The 13,054-nt window shown below is 43.6% G+C and overlaps 1 long non-coding RNA gene across 1 annotated transcript in view; it reads left to right on the top strand.

Moving 5' to 3' along the window:
* Window positions 1–13,054, top strand: part of LOC309358037 — a 53,035-nt gene that overhangs the window by 23,166 nt on the left and 16,815 nt on the right. The window contains exon 2 of the long non-coding RNA XR_014163295.1: window positions 5,069–5,150. This is a non-coding gene — a long non-coding RNA (uncharacterized lncRNA). The remainder of the gene's footprint in view (window positions 1–5,068; window positions 5,151–13,054) is intronic.

Below are 13,054 nucleotides of genomic sequence, written 5' to 3'. Positions count from 1 at the left end.
GCTCTTGTTGCTCTAGCACAACAAATTCACTTTTTAATGGCTTTTATATTTTTGCTGTTTGGAAAGTGATGGGAAAATGCGCTGAAAACTGTGAGACAAATGAATGATTAATGAGAAGAGTAAATTCTCAGTGTTGTATAAGCTCTGCATAAATGAATAGGAGCAAATATCCAGTCTCTGCCTTGCATTCATTCGTCTCACAGCTTTCAGTGCATCACTTTCCAAACAGAAAAAAAGCCATTAAAAAGTGAATTTGTTGTGGTACAAATCCAAAGTTCTGATGTATTCTGGCCCATGGGTCAGAAGCGGCCCATGAGGGTTGCTTTACTGGCTCATGAGCTGCCCCCGAACCAAGCCACCTGCTTGGCAAGTCCCCATGCGCTGTGCTAAACCAGCATGGCATAGGGACACTCTTCCATGGCTCCGGAAATTGCTTCTGCACATGCCCAGATGCCAGAAATCACGTCTGTGCATGTCCACGGCGCGGGAAATCGCTTCTGCGCATGCCCAGATGTTGAAAATCGCTTCCGTGCAGGTGTGATTTTGGGCGTCTGGACATGCACAGACGCGATTTCCGGCATCACACTGCACTGCACCAGTCTGGCCCACGGAGGATCTCCGCGGGAGTGATCTGGCCCATGCCTAGTAAGCCTTGCCGACCCCTGGTCTAACTATCATGTAAGCTTTGTGCAAGCAAATCAGGATGAGTGCTGAATTAACGGATCATCTGAGGGAAGCTGTGTGCTGCTTATTTTAGCTCTTCACAGTATTGAGAGTTGTTAGATAGTAGAACAGGCTCCCTTGGAAGGTTGCAAATGCTCCTTCCTTGGAGATGTTTAAACAGTTGTTGGGTGGCCTAGGATTCTTTAGCTATGACTCCTGCCCTTAGGATCCTTTCCAATCTACAGTTCTATGATTTCAGATGTTTATTTCCCATTGTTTCTAGAAGGAGACTCTCTCTTCTCCCAGACCTTTGTCTAATTAAACTATCGATGGCCTTTTTAAATGGCGGGTAGGTTTTGTTTGTTTGTTATGCATTTTGGAGTTTCCACGCTGTAAAAAGAGGATCAGGTTGATGAGCCCCATCTGCCCCTCACTTGCTTCTACAGCAAGTGCAGAAACCACTTTCATGACCGTTGGACCCACTATTGGACTCGTCTGCTGAATCCACCAGAGCCTGTCTTCGCATGCAGAGGAAGTCCCTAACTCAGTAAGGGTTTGAGACCCTTCAGCTACCCTCACTAGACCCTAAGTCTCCTCTGCTTTGCAGGATATCTTCAATGCTGCTAAAGCAGCAGTTTGACTTTGCACAATCCATTATTTCTCAAGATGGATAGATGGCAACAGACTGTAACCCCCTCTGTGATCCTTGGGTGAAGGGTGGTATATAAATTTAATGAATAATAAAATAAAATAAAAATTTCACAGCAAAAGGTGTGGATTTTGAAGCACAGCGGTGTTTCAGTTTGCATATTGTTTCACAAAGTAGGCTCACCTATAAATGCAAATTTCTTCTCCATCCCTACTCCCAAAGGCCACATTTGCCAGGAAGTACAACCAAAGGCAACTTACAATGTCAAAGGCACCCATAATTCCATGATTCCACTTTCAACAGATATTTGCCTAGCCCACATGGTGGAACTTCTCTGTGCTTTCTGGTTGCTATAACTCTGTCTAAATGGCACCGTAATGTTCTCTTTTAACTGCCAATTTAAAAAAAAAGGAAGAAAAAGCCCCCTCCTAAGACCCCATAACTGTTAATCATGTTAAAAGGTGTTGGAGAGGCCAATTTCTCTAATGGCATTAAAATGTCGCCTGTTCCTGCCCTCCTTTATGAAGCCTCCTTTATGAGGGGGCGCACGATGCCTAGCACTGTGGGGTTTTAATAGGCAATCAGTGAAATCTCATCATGGTTTTATTTATGCTGCCAATTGGGACACGCCAATGACTTTTCACCCAGGGGGATTGTCCCGGTTGAGAGACAACAATGTGGGACAGAGCAGCTGGAGTGCAAGGAAGCAAATACAACACCTGCCACTCCTCATGTGATTCCCCCCCCCCGCCCTAGCAGATATGGACATTTCCCCCTTTAGATGAGCATAGGTGGGCTCTGCCACAAAATATTACAGCATGATGTGCTCCTGTCCAGAGTGCCAGCCAGCTATGTCCTCCCCAAGCATTCTCTATCCCAGTGTGGTCCATGGATCCCCAGTGTTTGGTGAGTTTCATTCTGGTGGTCCATGGAACTGACTGTGGTGGGAACAGGAACTCAGGAAGTTGCTTGATACTGAGTTAGGCCATTGGTCTATCTTAGGGGCCAGCAACCTTTTTCAGCCGTGGTCCACCTTCCTTCAGACCATGTGGTGGGCCCGACTATATTTTGAAAAAAAATATATGAATGAATTCCTATGCCCCACAAATAACCCAGAGATGCATTTTAAATAAAAGGACACATTCTACTCATGTAAAAACATGCTGATTCCCAGACCGTCTGCAGGCCAGATTTAGAAGGTGATTGGGCCTGATCCGGCCCCTTAGGTTGCCTACCCCTGGTCTATCTAGTTCAGTGTTGTCTATACAGTTTTCTGGCTCTCACCAGATAAAGGATTCAGACTCTGATTGTAGATGCGTTAACATTTCCTTTGAATAGCTTAAAAAAAGGTTGGTCAGTGCATCAACCTTAAATAAAATAAGGGGGCAAGTAAGCCCTACCCTGCACAATGGATCACATGACATGGTGCACAGACATCTTTTGCATGTCAATGCCCATCAACTTTGGGGGGCAGCCTCCTCAAATATTTTATTGGGGGGGCAAAGGTTGCTCGACCCCTAGGAGTTGGCCCCTATGACCACAGTGATGGAATCGTTTTTCTCTAAGGAAGCCCTGTCCATTCTGGAGAATGTTCAGAGGAAGGCTCATCAGCCGGTTCTCAGGTCAGGGGCAATACTGAGTGCCTGATCATGTCCTAGATTGGTGTGTGCATGTGTGTGTACATGCAGAGCCCTAATTAAGAGAGGATATTTGAAGGTCTTAAAAAGTAGAGACATCACCTTGCCAACAAAGGTCCGTATAGTAAAAGCTATGGTTTTCCCAGTAGTGATGTATGGAAGTGAAAGTTGGACCATAAAAAAGGCTGATCGCTGAAGAATTGATGCTTTTGAATTATGGTGCTGGAGGAGACTCTTGAGAGTCCCATGGACTGCAAGAAGAACAAACCTATCCATTCTGAAGGAAATCAGCCCTGAGTGCTCACTGGAAGGACAGATCCTGAATCTGAGACTCCAATACTTTGGCCACCTCATGAGAAGAGAAGACTCCCTGAAAAAGACCCTGATGTTGGGAAAGATGGAGGGCACAAGGAGAAGGGGACGACAGAGGACAAGATGGTTGGATAGTGTTGTCGAAGCTACCAGCATGAGTTTGTCCAAACTGTGGGAGGCAGTGGAAGACAGAAGTGCCTGGCGTGCTCTGGTCCAGGGGGTCACGAAGAGTCAGACACGACTAAACGACTAAACAACATTTGAATGTCTATTATACAAATTCATTTTCTCTGCTCCAGAGAAATGGGGGAAAAATCAACTTATGAGAAAGAGGAATTTGACTAAGCCCAAGGAAATAACACCCCAATATTACAAGCTGTTCTACAGTGGAACAGTTTGCTTGGCATGTGGTGAGCTATTCTACATGAGAAGTTTTTGAGCAGAGACTGGATGACCACGTATCAGGAATGGTCTACCAGTGGATTCCCTGCAATTTGAGATCCCTTTTATCTCTATGAATCTGGCTTGGTTCTCAAAGGAAGGTGAAGGGGAATAACAGCAGCAGTTCACTCCAGTTGAAGGATATTTCAATTCACTGTAAAGTTGTTAAACCCATCTGCTGAAAATCCAGCTTGTCCTTGTCTGGTCCAAGAGTAGTAGTAGTGAGGCTTAGTGCTCTGTTTTTAATGGGAAGTGCCTGCAATGACGAATTGGGAAGGCGAGTGTTCCTGACAGTGATTAAGGGAAAGTTTAAAGCTTGCATTTAGATAAATTGGTTGGAAAATCCGATCCACACACTCTTTTCAAATATGATTATACAAACATCATTTGCATAAATATTATAATTAAAATTCTGCCTACAGCGTAATGATAAAAAAGGAAGCTGAGAGAAAATGGTATTAAATGATCAAGGGAGAAATATCTGAAATGCCACTGTGTGATGTTCTCAGCTCTCTGTTAAATAAGTAATTTATTGCAATATTCTCAAACAGAAAGGAAATTAAGCTTGATCCTGAAGGCCTTATCCTCGATGGTTTGATTTTGTTTCATCGGCTATCGTAACTTTCAGGCAGAACACCCAAAGTATCAACATAACTACCTTAAATTGGAACACTGGATTACCTTTAAGAGCTTTTCAAGTTCAGCATTGTCACCTACATTGATGAATCATGACTTATGATTCATGGCTTACGACAAAAATTATTTAATAGTGGAGTTTGACATTGTAATGTTGACATATTTAAAGTGGATTCGGGGCTTAGAGATTAAAGACTACCATGTTCAGGATGCTAATAAAATTGACTCACTCTCTGGCGTCAAACAATCCACTTTCTTGTGGTTCTCGTTTCTGAGATCAGTCTCCTTTTTTATTCAAGTCTTTGTATACATAAATATATACATACATAATTTTATTTGTATGCCGCCTTTCCACAGTTCAAACTATGATGAAGGCAGCTTACAATATGAAAAAAATATATAACTACACCATAACAAAAGTAGTCATTAAGCAAAAACTCAACCAAACTGAACAGTTCCCACATAAATCACAATAAGATCTATACTGTACTAAAGATATAAAAAACCAGCAATCAATACTTCTAAGACACAGAGAGGTCAAGATCCTGCAGCTTCTGCTCTGCAGTCACACATTGTGAAGTTTTTATTCCCAGGTATAAGAGAGTCTCCATTTTCTCTGCTGGATGAGCCTCTTCCACTTTTCTTGCACCTCTGATGACCCAGGAAGCAGAGGTCCATTTGCTAAGCAGCAAGGTTAAATGGAGTTTTCTTCTCTTTGTTTTTTTAATAGATTATGCAACACAGCAGCCAAACGATGACAATCCCGAGTGTAATGTAGACCCAGAAATGTGTGCATCCTGAACCTGAAACAGGTATGTTAACGAAGAATTGAAGCACGCAGGATTCATTTTGCTGATAAACAAGCTGGTACTCTCCAGCAAGTCCTTCACAAGCATTCTTGATAGCAAGGCCGCTGTCAGATACATAGAAGTGCTCTTCATGGCCTTGCTAGGACTCTGTATCCATGACAGGTTTTTCTTCCTTGCTTTGAAAATCCTTTAGCTCTCCATCTCTGGTGATGGTAATGAGTGCTGCGCGAGCCTCATCCACCTCCTACCCCTGTACACCACAAAACAAGTGGGTTTCCAAAGATCCCTGTTGATTTTTTTCTCCTTTTTTTTAGTCAGGTCCGGTGCATGTCTCCTTGTGAGTGACTTTGCTTGGGTCTGCAGGGGCTCAGGAGCTAGTGTGGTGTAGTGGTTAAGAGCAGTGGACTCGTAATCTGGTGAGCCGGGTTCACGTCCCCACTCTTCCACATGCAGCTGCTGGGTGACCTTGGGCTAGTCACACTTCTCTGAAGTCTCTCAGCCCCACTCACCGCACAGAGTGTTTGTTGTGGGGGAGGAAGGGAAAGGAGAATGTTACCCACTTTGAGACTCCTTAGGGTAGTGATAAAGCAGGATATCAAATCCAAACTCTTCCTCTTCTTCTTCTTCTTCTTCTTCTTCTTCTTCTTCTTCTTCTTCTTCTTCTTCTTCTTCTTCTTCTTCTTCTTCTTCTTCTTCTTCTTCTTCTTCTTCTTCTTCTTCTTCTTCTTCTTCTTCATCTCACAGCGGGGCTTCTTCATCTCACAGCGGTGCTCTCACCACATCTCATGGAACTGGGAATATCCTACAAGACCCCACAGGGGGCTGAGGACTTTAAAAGCACCCTGACCATAAGAGTTGAGGGCCATTTTGCCCTATGAGCTTCACACCTAGCCACTCTCAGCGATAAAGTCTCACTGGGCTACATAGGCCCATAGATCAGAAAGACACCCAAACTCTGAACTGTTGGAGCTTCTAGGTGATCCATATGCTTACATACTCTTCAACATTTCTCTGATGAAAATAGGGAGTCCTATTCAACAACAACAAAAACAGCAACAACAACATCCTATCTGATTGCGTTGCCCCAGCCACCACTCTGCGCAGCTTCCAACATATATATATAATATATATATATAATGTAACATAATAAAATATTTAAAAACTTCCCTATACAGGTACACCCTTCAGATGTCTTTTGAAGGTTGTCTGGTTACTTATCTCCTTGGCTCGGGTGTCACATAACTCCATACCCTCCAACATTTCTCCGATGAAAATAGGGATGTCCCGAGGAAAAGCGGGACATTTGAAGTGTATGTTGCTGTTGTTAATTTTGCTGTCTGGTCTTTGACCGCAATAAAGATTGATTGATTGAAAGTGGGACATTCTGGAATCAAATCAGAAACCGGGACAGCTTCTGTAAATCTGGGACTGTCCCTGGAAAACAGGCATACTTGTAGGGTCTGCTCTTATCTAGCGTTTGGTTTCCTCAGAATGTCACAAACGTCACAACTTTGGTGGTATCACGCCTTGGGCGGAATCCTTTTGTCCATCTTCCTCTTTGCAGCGGCGATACCAGGGTTCCCCGTTAAAGGGGTTTCTGAAGGGAGGCTTTGACCGTACGCTGAAAGGTCATCATTGCTCTCCCCTGCGGCGGCGGCGTAACGGGGGCAGCTATCTCTGTTTGAACATATGTTCTCCAGAACCGGCCCATCCCCCACACAAACACTGGATAACCCTGATACTCCCTAGGTCCCCGGCTGGGGACTGGGGAGGGAGAACGCCCAATGCCTGAGCCAATGTCTACCCACATTTGAAATTTAATAAAGTTGTGGACAATTTAATCCCATAGCACGTTGTCTTGAGTCGTTATTCCATATGACGGGGGGACCGCTCGGGATCTGGGGACTCCGCCTGTCCACGCAATGGCTCCCATCTGAGAGGTGATGGAACTGAAAAAATGCCCTAGGCCCACCATTTGCTCTCTGGGCCAGAGCCACTTCCTTTGCTTAATAATCTATACTTTCCTTAATCTTCCTTTCCTTAATAATCTATACTTAGGGAGACATTACTGTTAAGTATTCAATGGTCTGTGTTTGCCTGAGCTTGAATTTAGACTAAGGATTCTGAGCCGCTGTGTTCTGATTCAATACAAGATATCGAATCACAGAACATTTCAGAATTTGGGCCTCTGCCATTGGCCCTTAAACTCTGAGTTATGATTCACAGCTTGGAAGTTTAGACAGCCAGTCACGTTGGGAGTGGGAGTGGCCCAGGCCTTCAGAAATGTATATAAGCAGTCGCTTTGCTCCTGTTGTCCAGTTCTGTTAGTTCAATAAATGTTCTTGCTGTTATCACTATGTCTTGCTTTGTGGGAACCCACCTACACTTCAGTTTACCAAGAAGCTGGCCTGGCTGTTTCAAGAATGGGATCCTCCATTAGGTTTTAACCATTGCAGGATCCAGGAATTTTTAAACCCAGCCAGATTGGTGGGGTATAAATAATGAAATTATTATTAATATTAGAAAGGACTAAAGCATGCGGCCTACCCCTCCCAACTCACGACACAAAGCATGGCTAATATGCTGCCAATCTGCTACCAGGCCAGGTTTAAGGTAATCTATAAGGCTCTATACAACTCAGGACCATGCTACTTAGAGGCCACCTTCTTCCTTAGAGGTCACTGTGGTCTGCAGGGCAATTTCTTCTGCAAGTTCCAAAATATATCAGAGACCTGCTCCATAGTAACTTGGAGCAGGGCTTTCAATTTGTCAGCCCATTTCGTGGAGTAGCGTTCCTGTCGAGATACGAAAGGCACTGACTGCCTGCACTTTTCAGGAAACAATGGAAGACATTTTTCTCCTGATGAGCTTTCGCAACTGGATAACTAGGTCTCTTACCAGGGGGCTCTGCTTCGCATTGTTTTTAAAGGTCATTCGCTCTTGTTTTCTGTGCTGTTTTATTATGCTGGTGTACATCACCTTGAGGCACATATATGGAAGGTGATTAATAATAATAAGGCAGGAATGGAAAAATCGTATTTTTGGTAAGTTTGATATTATTTGCCATGAATGTTCCGTTATTCCAGAACTATGTCCTTCATGCTGAATTTATCCTTCCATTTCTTTAAAAAATATGTTGTTATTTTCTTACATTACAAAATAGCAAGAAACAGTATTAGAACAAAACCCACACTCCCACCCTTTCTGAAGATGTGAGGTCAGCCAACCCACCCCAAAAGTGACTTTTTGTTTCATTCTCCTTACTATTTTTAGTTTAGTGGATAATATTTTCTAACAGGGCTAATTGCCAGGAATTTTTATGCCATGTGGTCATTGTCACACCTTCTAAGGATTTCCAATATCTAGCTAGTACTAGTCTAGGTGCTAATAAAAGCTCGTCAATAAGATCCTTAAAATGCAGATTTATATTGTCCCCTAGGTAAAGATTAAGTAAAGCCAACTCTGGGCTTTTTGTTTTGTTATTCCAGAGTGATGTGATGTCCTTCATGTTGAATTTATAAGGTTTCCATTTGCTGTTGTTTCTTGATGTGCTCTGGGACTCAAGTTCTTTGCACAGAAGCAACTGCTGGGCTGAGTTTCCTTCTTTGCTTCAGTGGAACTATTGCTTGCATTGCTCATGTTTCAAACAACCTATTGATGCATTTATTAGCTCTCTATGGGCAATTGCTGCATTGTTCTGTGGTTCCAACTAAATAAAAATGGTTCACTTTTAACCGTTGCACACTTTTCTTCCAACTAAGCTTTGTAGAACCCAAACAGGCAGAGTTTACATCAACTAAGAAGTCCCACTGTATTCTGTGGGATGACTTTCAGGTAAATGCATTTAGGGTCAATTTTCAGTCAATTTTCTGAAATACTCTGGTGAGTCTCCTTCTTCTTCAGATGGTGCACACTAATTCAGTTGCATATCACATGCAGAATGCCGTTAGATGACTCCCAACAAGAGCTTCAATCAGGAGCTCATTGTCTGAGCAAAACCACTCTTCATAAGGGCATCTTCTTGTCAGGGACATGCCAAAATGTAAGATCCATTTCCTCTTCAAAACATGCAGTAGGCATGATCCAAATCACAGCTGATGAGTTATCTCAATGGCTCTAATGCTAGATTTTGGCGTTGCCTACAGAAAGTGTTGGTAACTGACAGCTGTTTCAAAACAGTGGCCAGGTTGTTTACCAGGATATACCATAAGAAATGTACTTTACCATGTTGAATGTACTTCTCTTGCTTTCTGTTTCTTTGGCTGGGGGGTTCAATTCAAGATCACAATTTACTTAAGCTCAAAACCTCCTTAGCCCACACAAAAATGTCGACAGTTGATGATCTGTGCATGATTCTTCTATTTTCAGATGTCTGGTGGGAAGCTTAAGCTACAAGTGACAAGGTCTTTGGGGTCAAGGTGCCTCGACTTTGGAATGACATAGTTCCCCAGCGCCTACATTACAATCTTTTAAGTGCCAGCTGAAGGTTCCTGCTTTCTCCAGATTTGACTAAAAAATAGTTTCAGATCAGTTTGGGCTGTTATCACTGTATTTCAGTCGCTGCTTTTAGTACTTATCTGTTGTAATTGCACACATATTGCTTGCTTTATTTTGTGTTAAAATTTCATATGCTGCTTTGTGTGGAAAGTTGATGAAGTTAGGGGAATAAATAAGGACTTTTGCATTCTAAAACATTCGGATTTTGTTACGCTTATCTAGGTGTTCGTGTGTATAGCATTCAATGATTTAATTATTCAGCCCAAGTTTCATGTTCTGTTTCCAGGATTCTGTTCTTCAGAGATGGGGGCCCTGTGGTCCTCCAGATGTTGTTGGACTACAACAACCATTATTCCTGGCCAATGGGTATGCGGGTTGTGGCCAGTGGCAACATCTAGAGGGCCAGAGATTCCCCAGTCCTGCTGTTACCTGGAGCCTCCTTAGATTTCCAGTGTTCTACAACTATCTGTTCACTGAAGGAGATTTGGAGAGACATTTTCAATCATCTCTGTTCCTGGATGACTCCCACTCTAAGTCAGGCTCCTTCAAAATACACATACACACAGAGAGAGATAGAGATTGAGATTTTGAATGTAAATTTACTTGCATCCTGTTTTTTTTCTTTTTCCTCCTTAGAGTTCAAGGGGGTCCCATGTAGTTTTCCATCCATGCACTTAGCTGAGCCAGATCTGCATAGCTTCTGCGAGATTGTTGCACTGTGTGCTTTCAAGTCATACCTCTGGGGCAAGGGCCAGCTTTAGCTCTGAAGTTCTGAACTCTGGAAAAAAAACCCCACACCCCTTGGAAGGTTCCTCCTGTGTGGCTGGACCTCTCCTACCATTTTCCATTTTGCTGCAATTGGTTTATTTCGCACAAGCCTGTGTTCTGTTTTCATGTGGAAAGAACAACAACGAGCAATGCAGTCCATTGGATCTGAAAATTCGCAACAGGAAGCAGATTAAACATACGAGTGAGTGAGCCTCACCGAATTCCATGAGATTTATTTCTGCAGAGATATGGATAGGAGTGCAGCCTTAGTGCATATATAGTCTGCCTTTGGCAACAAACAACACTTAGAAGTAAGAAAAGAAAGCAGCACCTGTGTACATGAATGGATATGTTTTAAAAAAGTGTATTGCAAAGCAGTCACATATCAATTAACATATAAAGTTTGCTGTGGAGAACAAAGGTGCGAGAGTCTTTGTAACAGCAGTGGGGATCTGATGGGCAGGCAGAAGGAAATCTGATTAACAGTCCATTTTCAAAGGATTCCTCCAACATCCCTAGTGGGTTGAGCTCTTCCCACCTCATTTTTCTTAGCAACTATAAGCATCAGCAGAGCAATGTCAGATGGATCCTGTGAGTCACTCTGGTGTAAAATGCAACTGACAACAACACACCTGCCTGGGACCAAAATGACAAAATTCACTGTAAATAAAAATGTAAGAACATAAGAATAGCCTGCTGGACCAGGTTGAAGACCCATCTAGTCCAGCATCCAGTGGCCATCCAGATACCTGTAGGAAACCAAGGAGCTGAACATGAGCCCTTTCCCCATGTCATGTTTATCTTTCACTTCTTTGGTCATTATTTGGAGGGCAAGCAGCTGGGACCTTGCAGCAGGGCAGGGAGAACTCAGACCTGTTTCTCCTTCCTTTCCAATCTCAAAATGCACAACTGTGATGCAGTCTGTTGTTTACCTGAATGAATCATCCCGGGATTCAAGCAAGGAGATTTCAGCCTCCAAAACAGCACTCAAGCCAACATTTGTGAGGTTGGGGAAACATCTGGGCAGCAGGAAGGCTGACACTTTGTATTCAATCCATGAGTGGAAGCAAGCATGCGGAAAGCAGTTCCTTTGTGAGATTCAGAAAACAAACAAGGGGGGGGGGGACTTAAGAAGAGCCTTGCAGGATTTAGGCAAAAGGTCCATCTAGTCCAGCATCCTGTTCTCACAGCAGCCAACCAGATGTCCCAAAGGAAAGCAGGAACTGAGTGCAACAGTGCTCCCCATTTGTGATTCTCAGCAACTGGTATTAAGAGGCATACTGCCTCTCTTGTAGCTAGTAGCCATTGACAGGCTTATCTTTCAGGAATTTGTCTTATCCTCTTCTAAAGCCACCCAAGTTGGCCACTTCTTGTGGGAGTGAATTCCACAACTTGAAAAAAACCAACACCTTCCTTTTCTCAACCCTGAATTTTCACTGGATGTCCCCAATTTTAGTATTCTAGCAAACTTCTGTCTACATACGTTCTCCACATCATGAATTATCTCCCCCACGTTAAAAAAAATCTCCCCTATACAGGGCTGCCTTCAGATGTATAGTTCTCATCTCCTTGGCTCAGGGGTCGCATAACCCTCCAACATTTCTCTGATGAAAATAGGGGCATCCTAAGGGAAAGCAGGGATGCAGGTGGCGCTGTGGGTTAAACCACAGAGCCTAGGACTTGCCGATCAGAAGGTCGGTGGTATACAACAGGGTAAGCTCCCATTGCTCAGTCCCTGCTCCTGCCAACCTAGCAGTTCGAAAGCACGTCAAAGTGCAAGTAGATAAATAGGTACCACTTGGCAGGAAGGTAAACGGCGTTTCCATGTGTTGCTCTGGTTCACCAGAAGTGGCTTAGTCATGCTGGCCACATGACACGGAAGCTGTACACCAGCTCCCCTGGCCAATAAAGCGAGATGAGCGCCGCAACCCCAGAGTTGGCCATGACTGGACTTAATGGTCAGGGATCCCTTTACCTTTACCTAAGGAAAAGCAGGACATTCCAGGACCAAATCTGGTACTGTCCATGGAAAATAGGGAGCCCTGCAGGGTCTGCAAACTAGGCCACTCAGCACCCAGCCCAAATTTCTCAGCAAAGCAGTATATGACGACAGGATCTCCCTCTAGTGACCGGCTGTGCTGCAGTTTCTAGATCCAGCACAAAAGAAGCCCCACATGGAGTGCATTGCTGTATTCCAATAGCTAGACAATTTAAGGTGACCCTCCAAGCCAAACTAGGCAGGGATGGGGTCCAATTTACTCAGTCATCCTGGAGGTCAGTGGTTAGGTCTGTCTGCCTATACTGTACAGCTCTGGGCCAGGATTCAGCTACTGTCTCTGTCTTATTTCATAGAGCCCTACAATTGTAGAGTCAGGAGGGATCCAAAGGACCATCTAGTCCAGGCATCCCCAAACTTGGCCCTTCAGATGGTTTGGGACTACAGTTCACATCTTCCCTGACCACTGGTCCTGTTAGCTAGGGATGATGGGAGTTGTAGTCCAATGCCTGATCTAGTCCAACTCCCTGCAATTTCTCCAATCTTAAATTCACTTCTCCACAATTTATTTATTTTAAATTGCCTTCGTGAAAATTTACTGACATTTGAACTGCAAATCTCTCAGAAGATACAATTTTTTTAAATA

The sequence above is a fragment of the Podarcis melisellensis genome (assembly GCF_964234715.1).
Source record: "Podarcis melisellensis genome assembly, chromosome: 15".
Taxonomy (NCBI): Eukaryota; Metazoa; Chordata; class Lepidosauria; order Squamata; family Lacertidae; genus Podarcis; species Podarcis melisellensis.
This window is presented reverse-complemented; position numbering and strand designations above follow the sequence as displayed.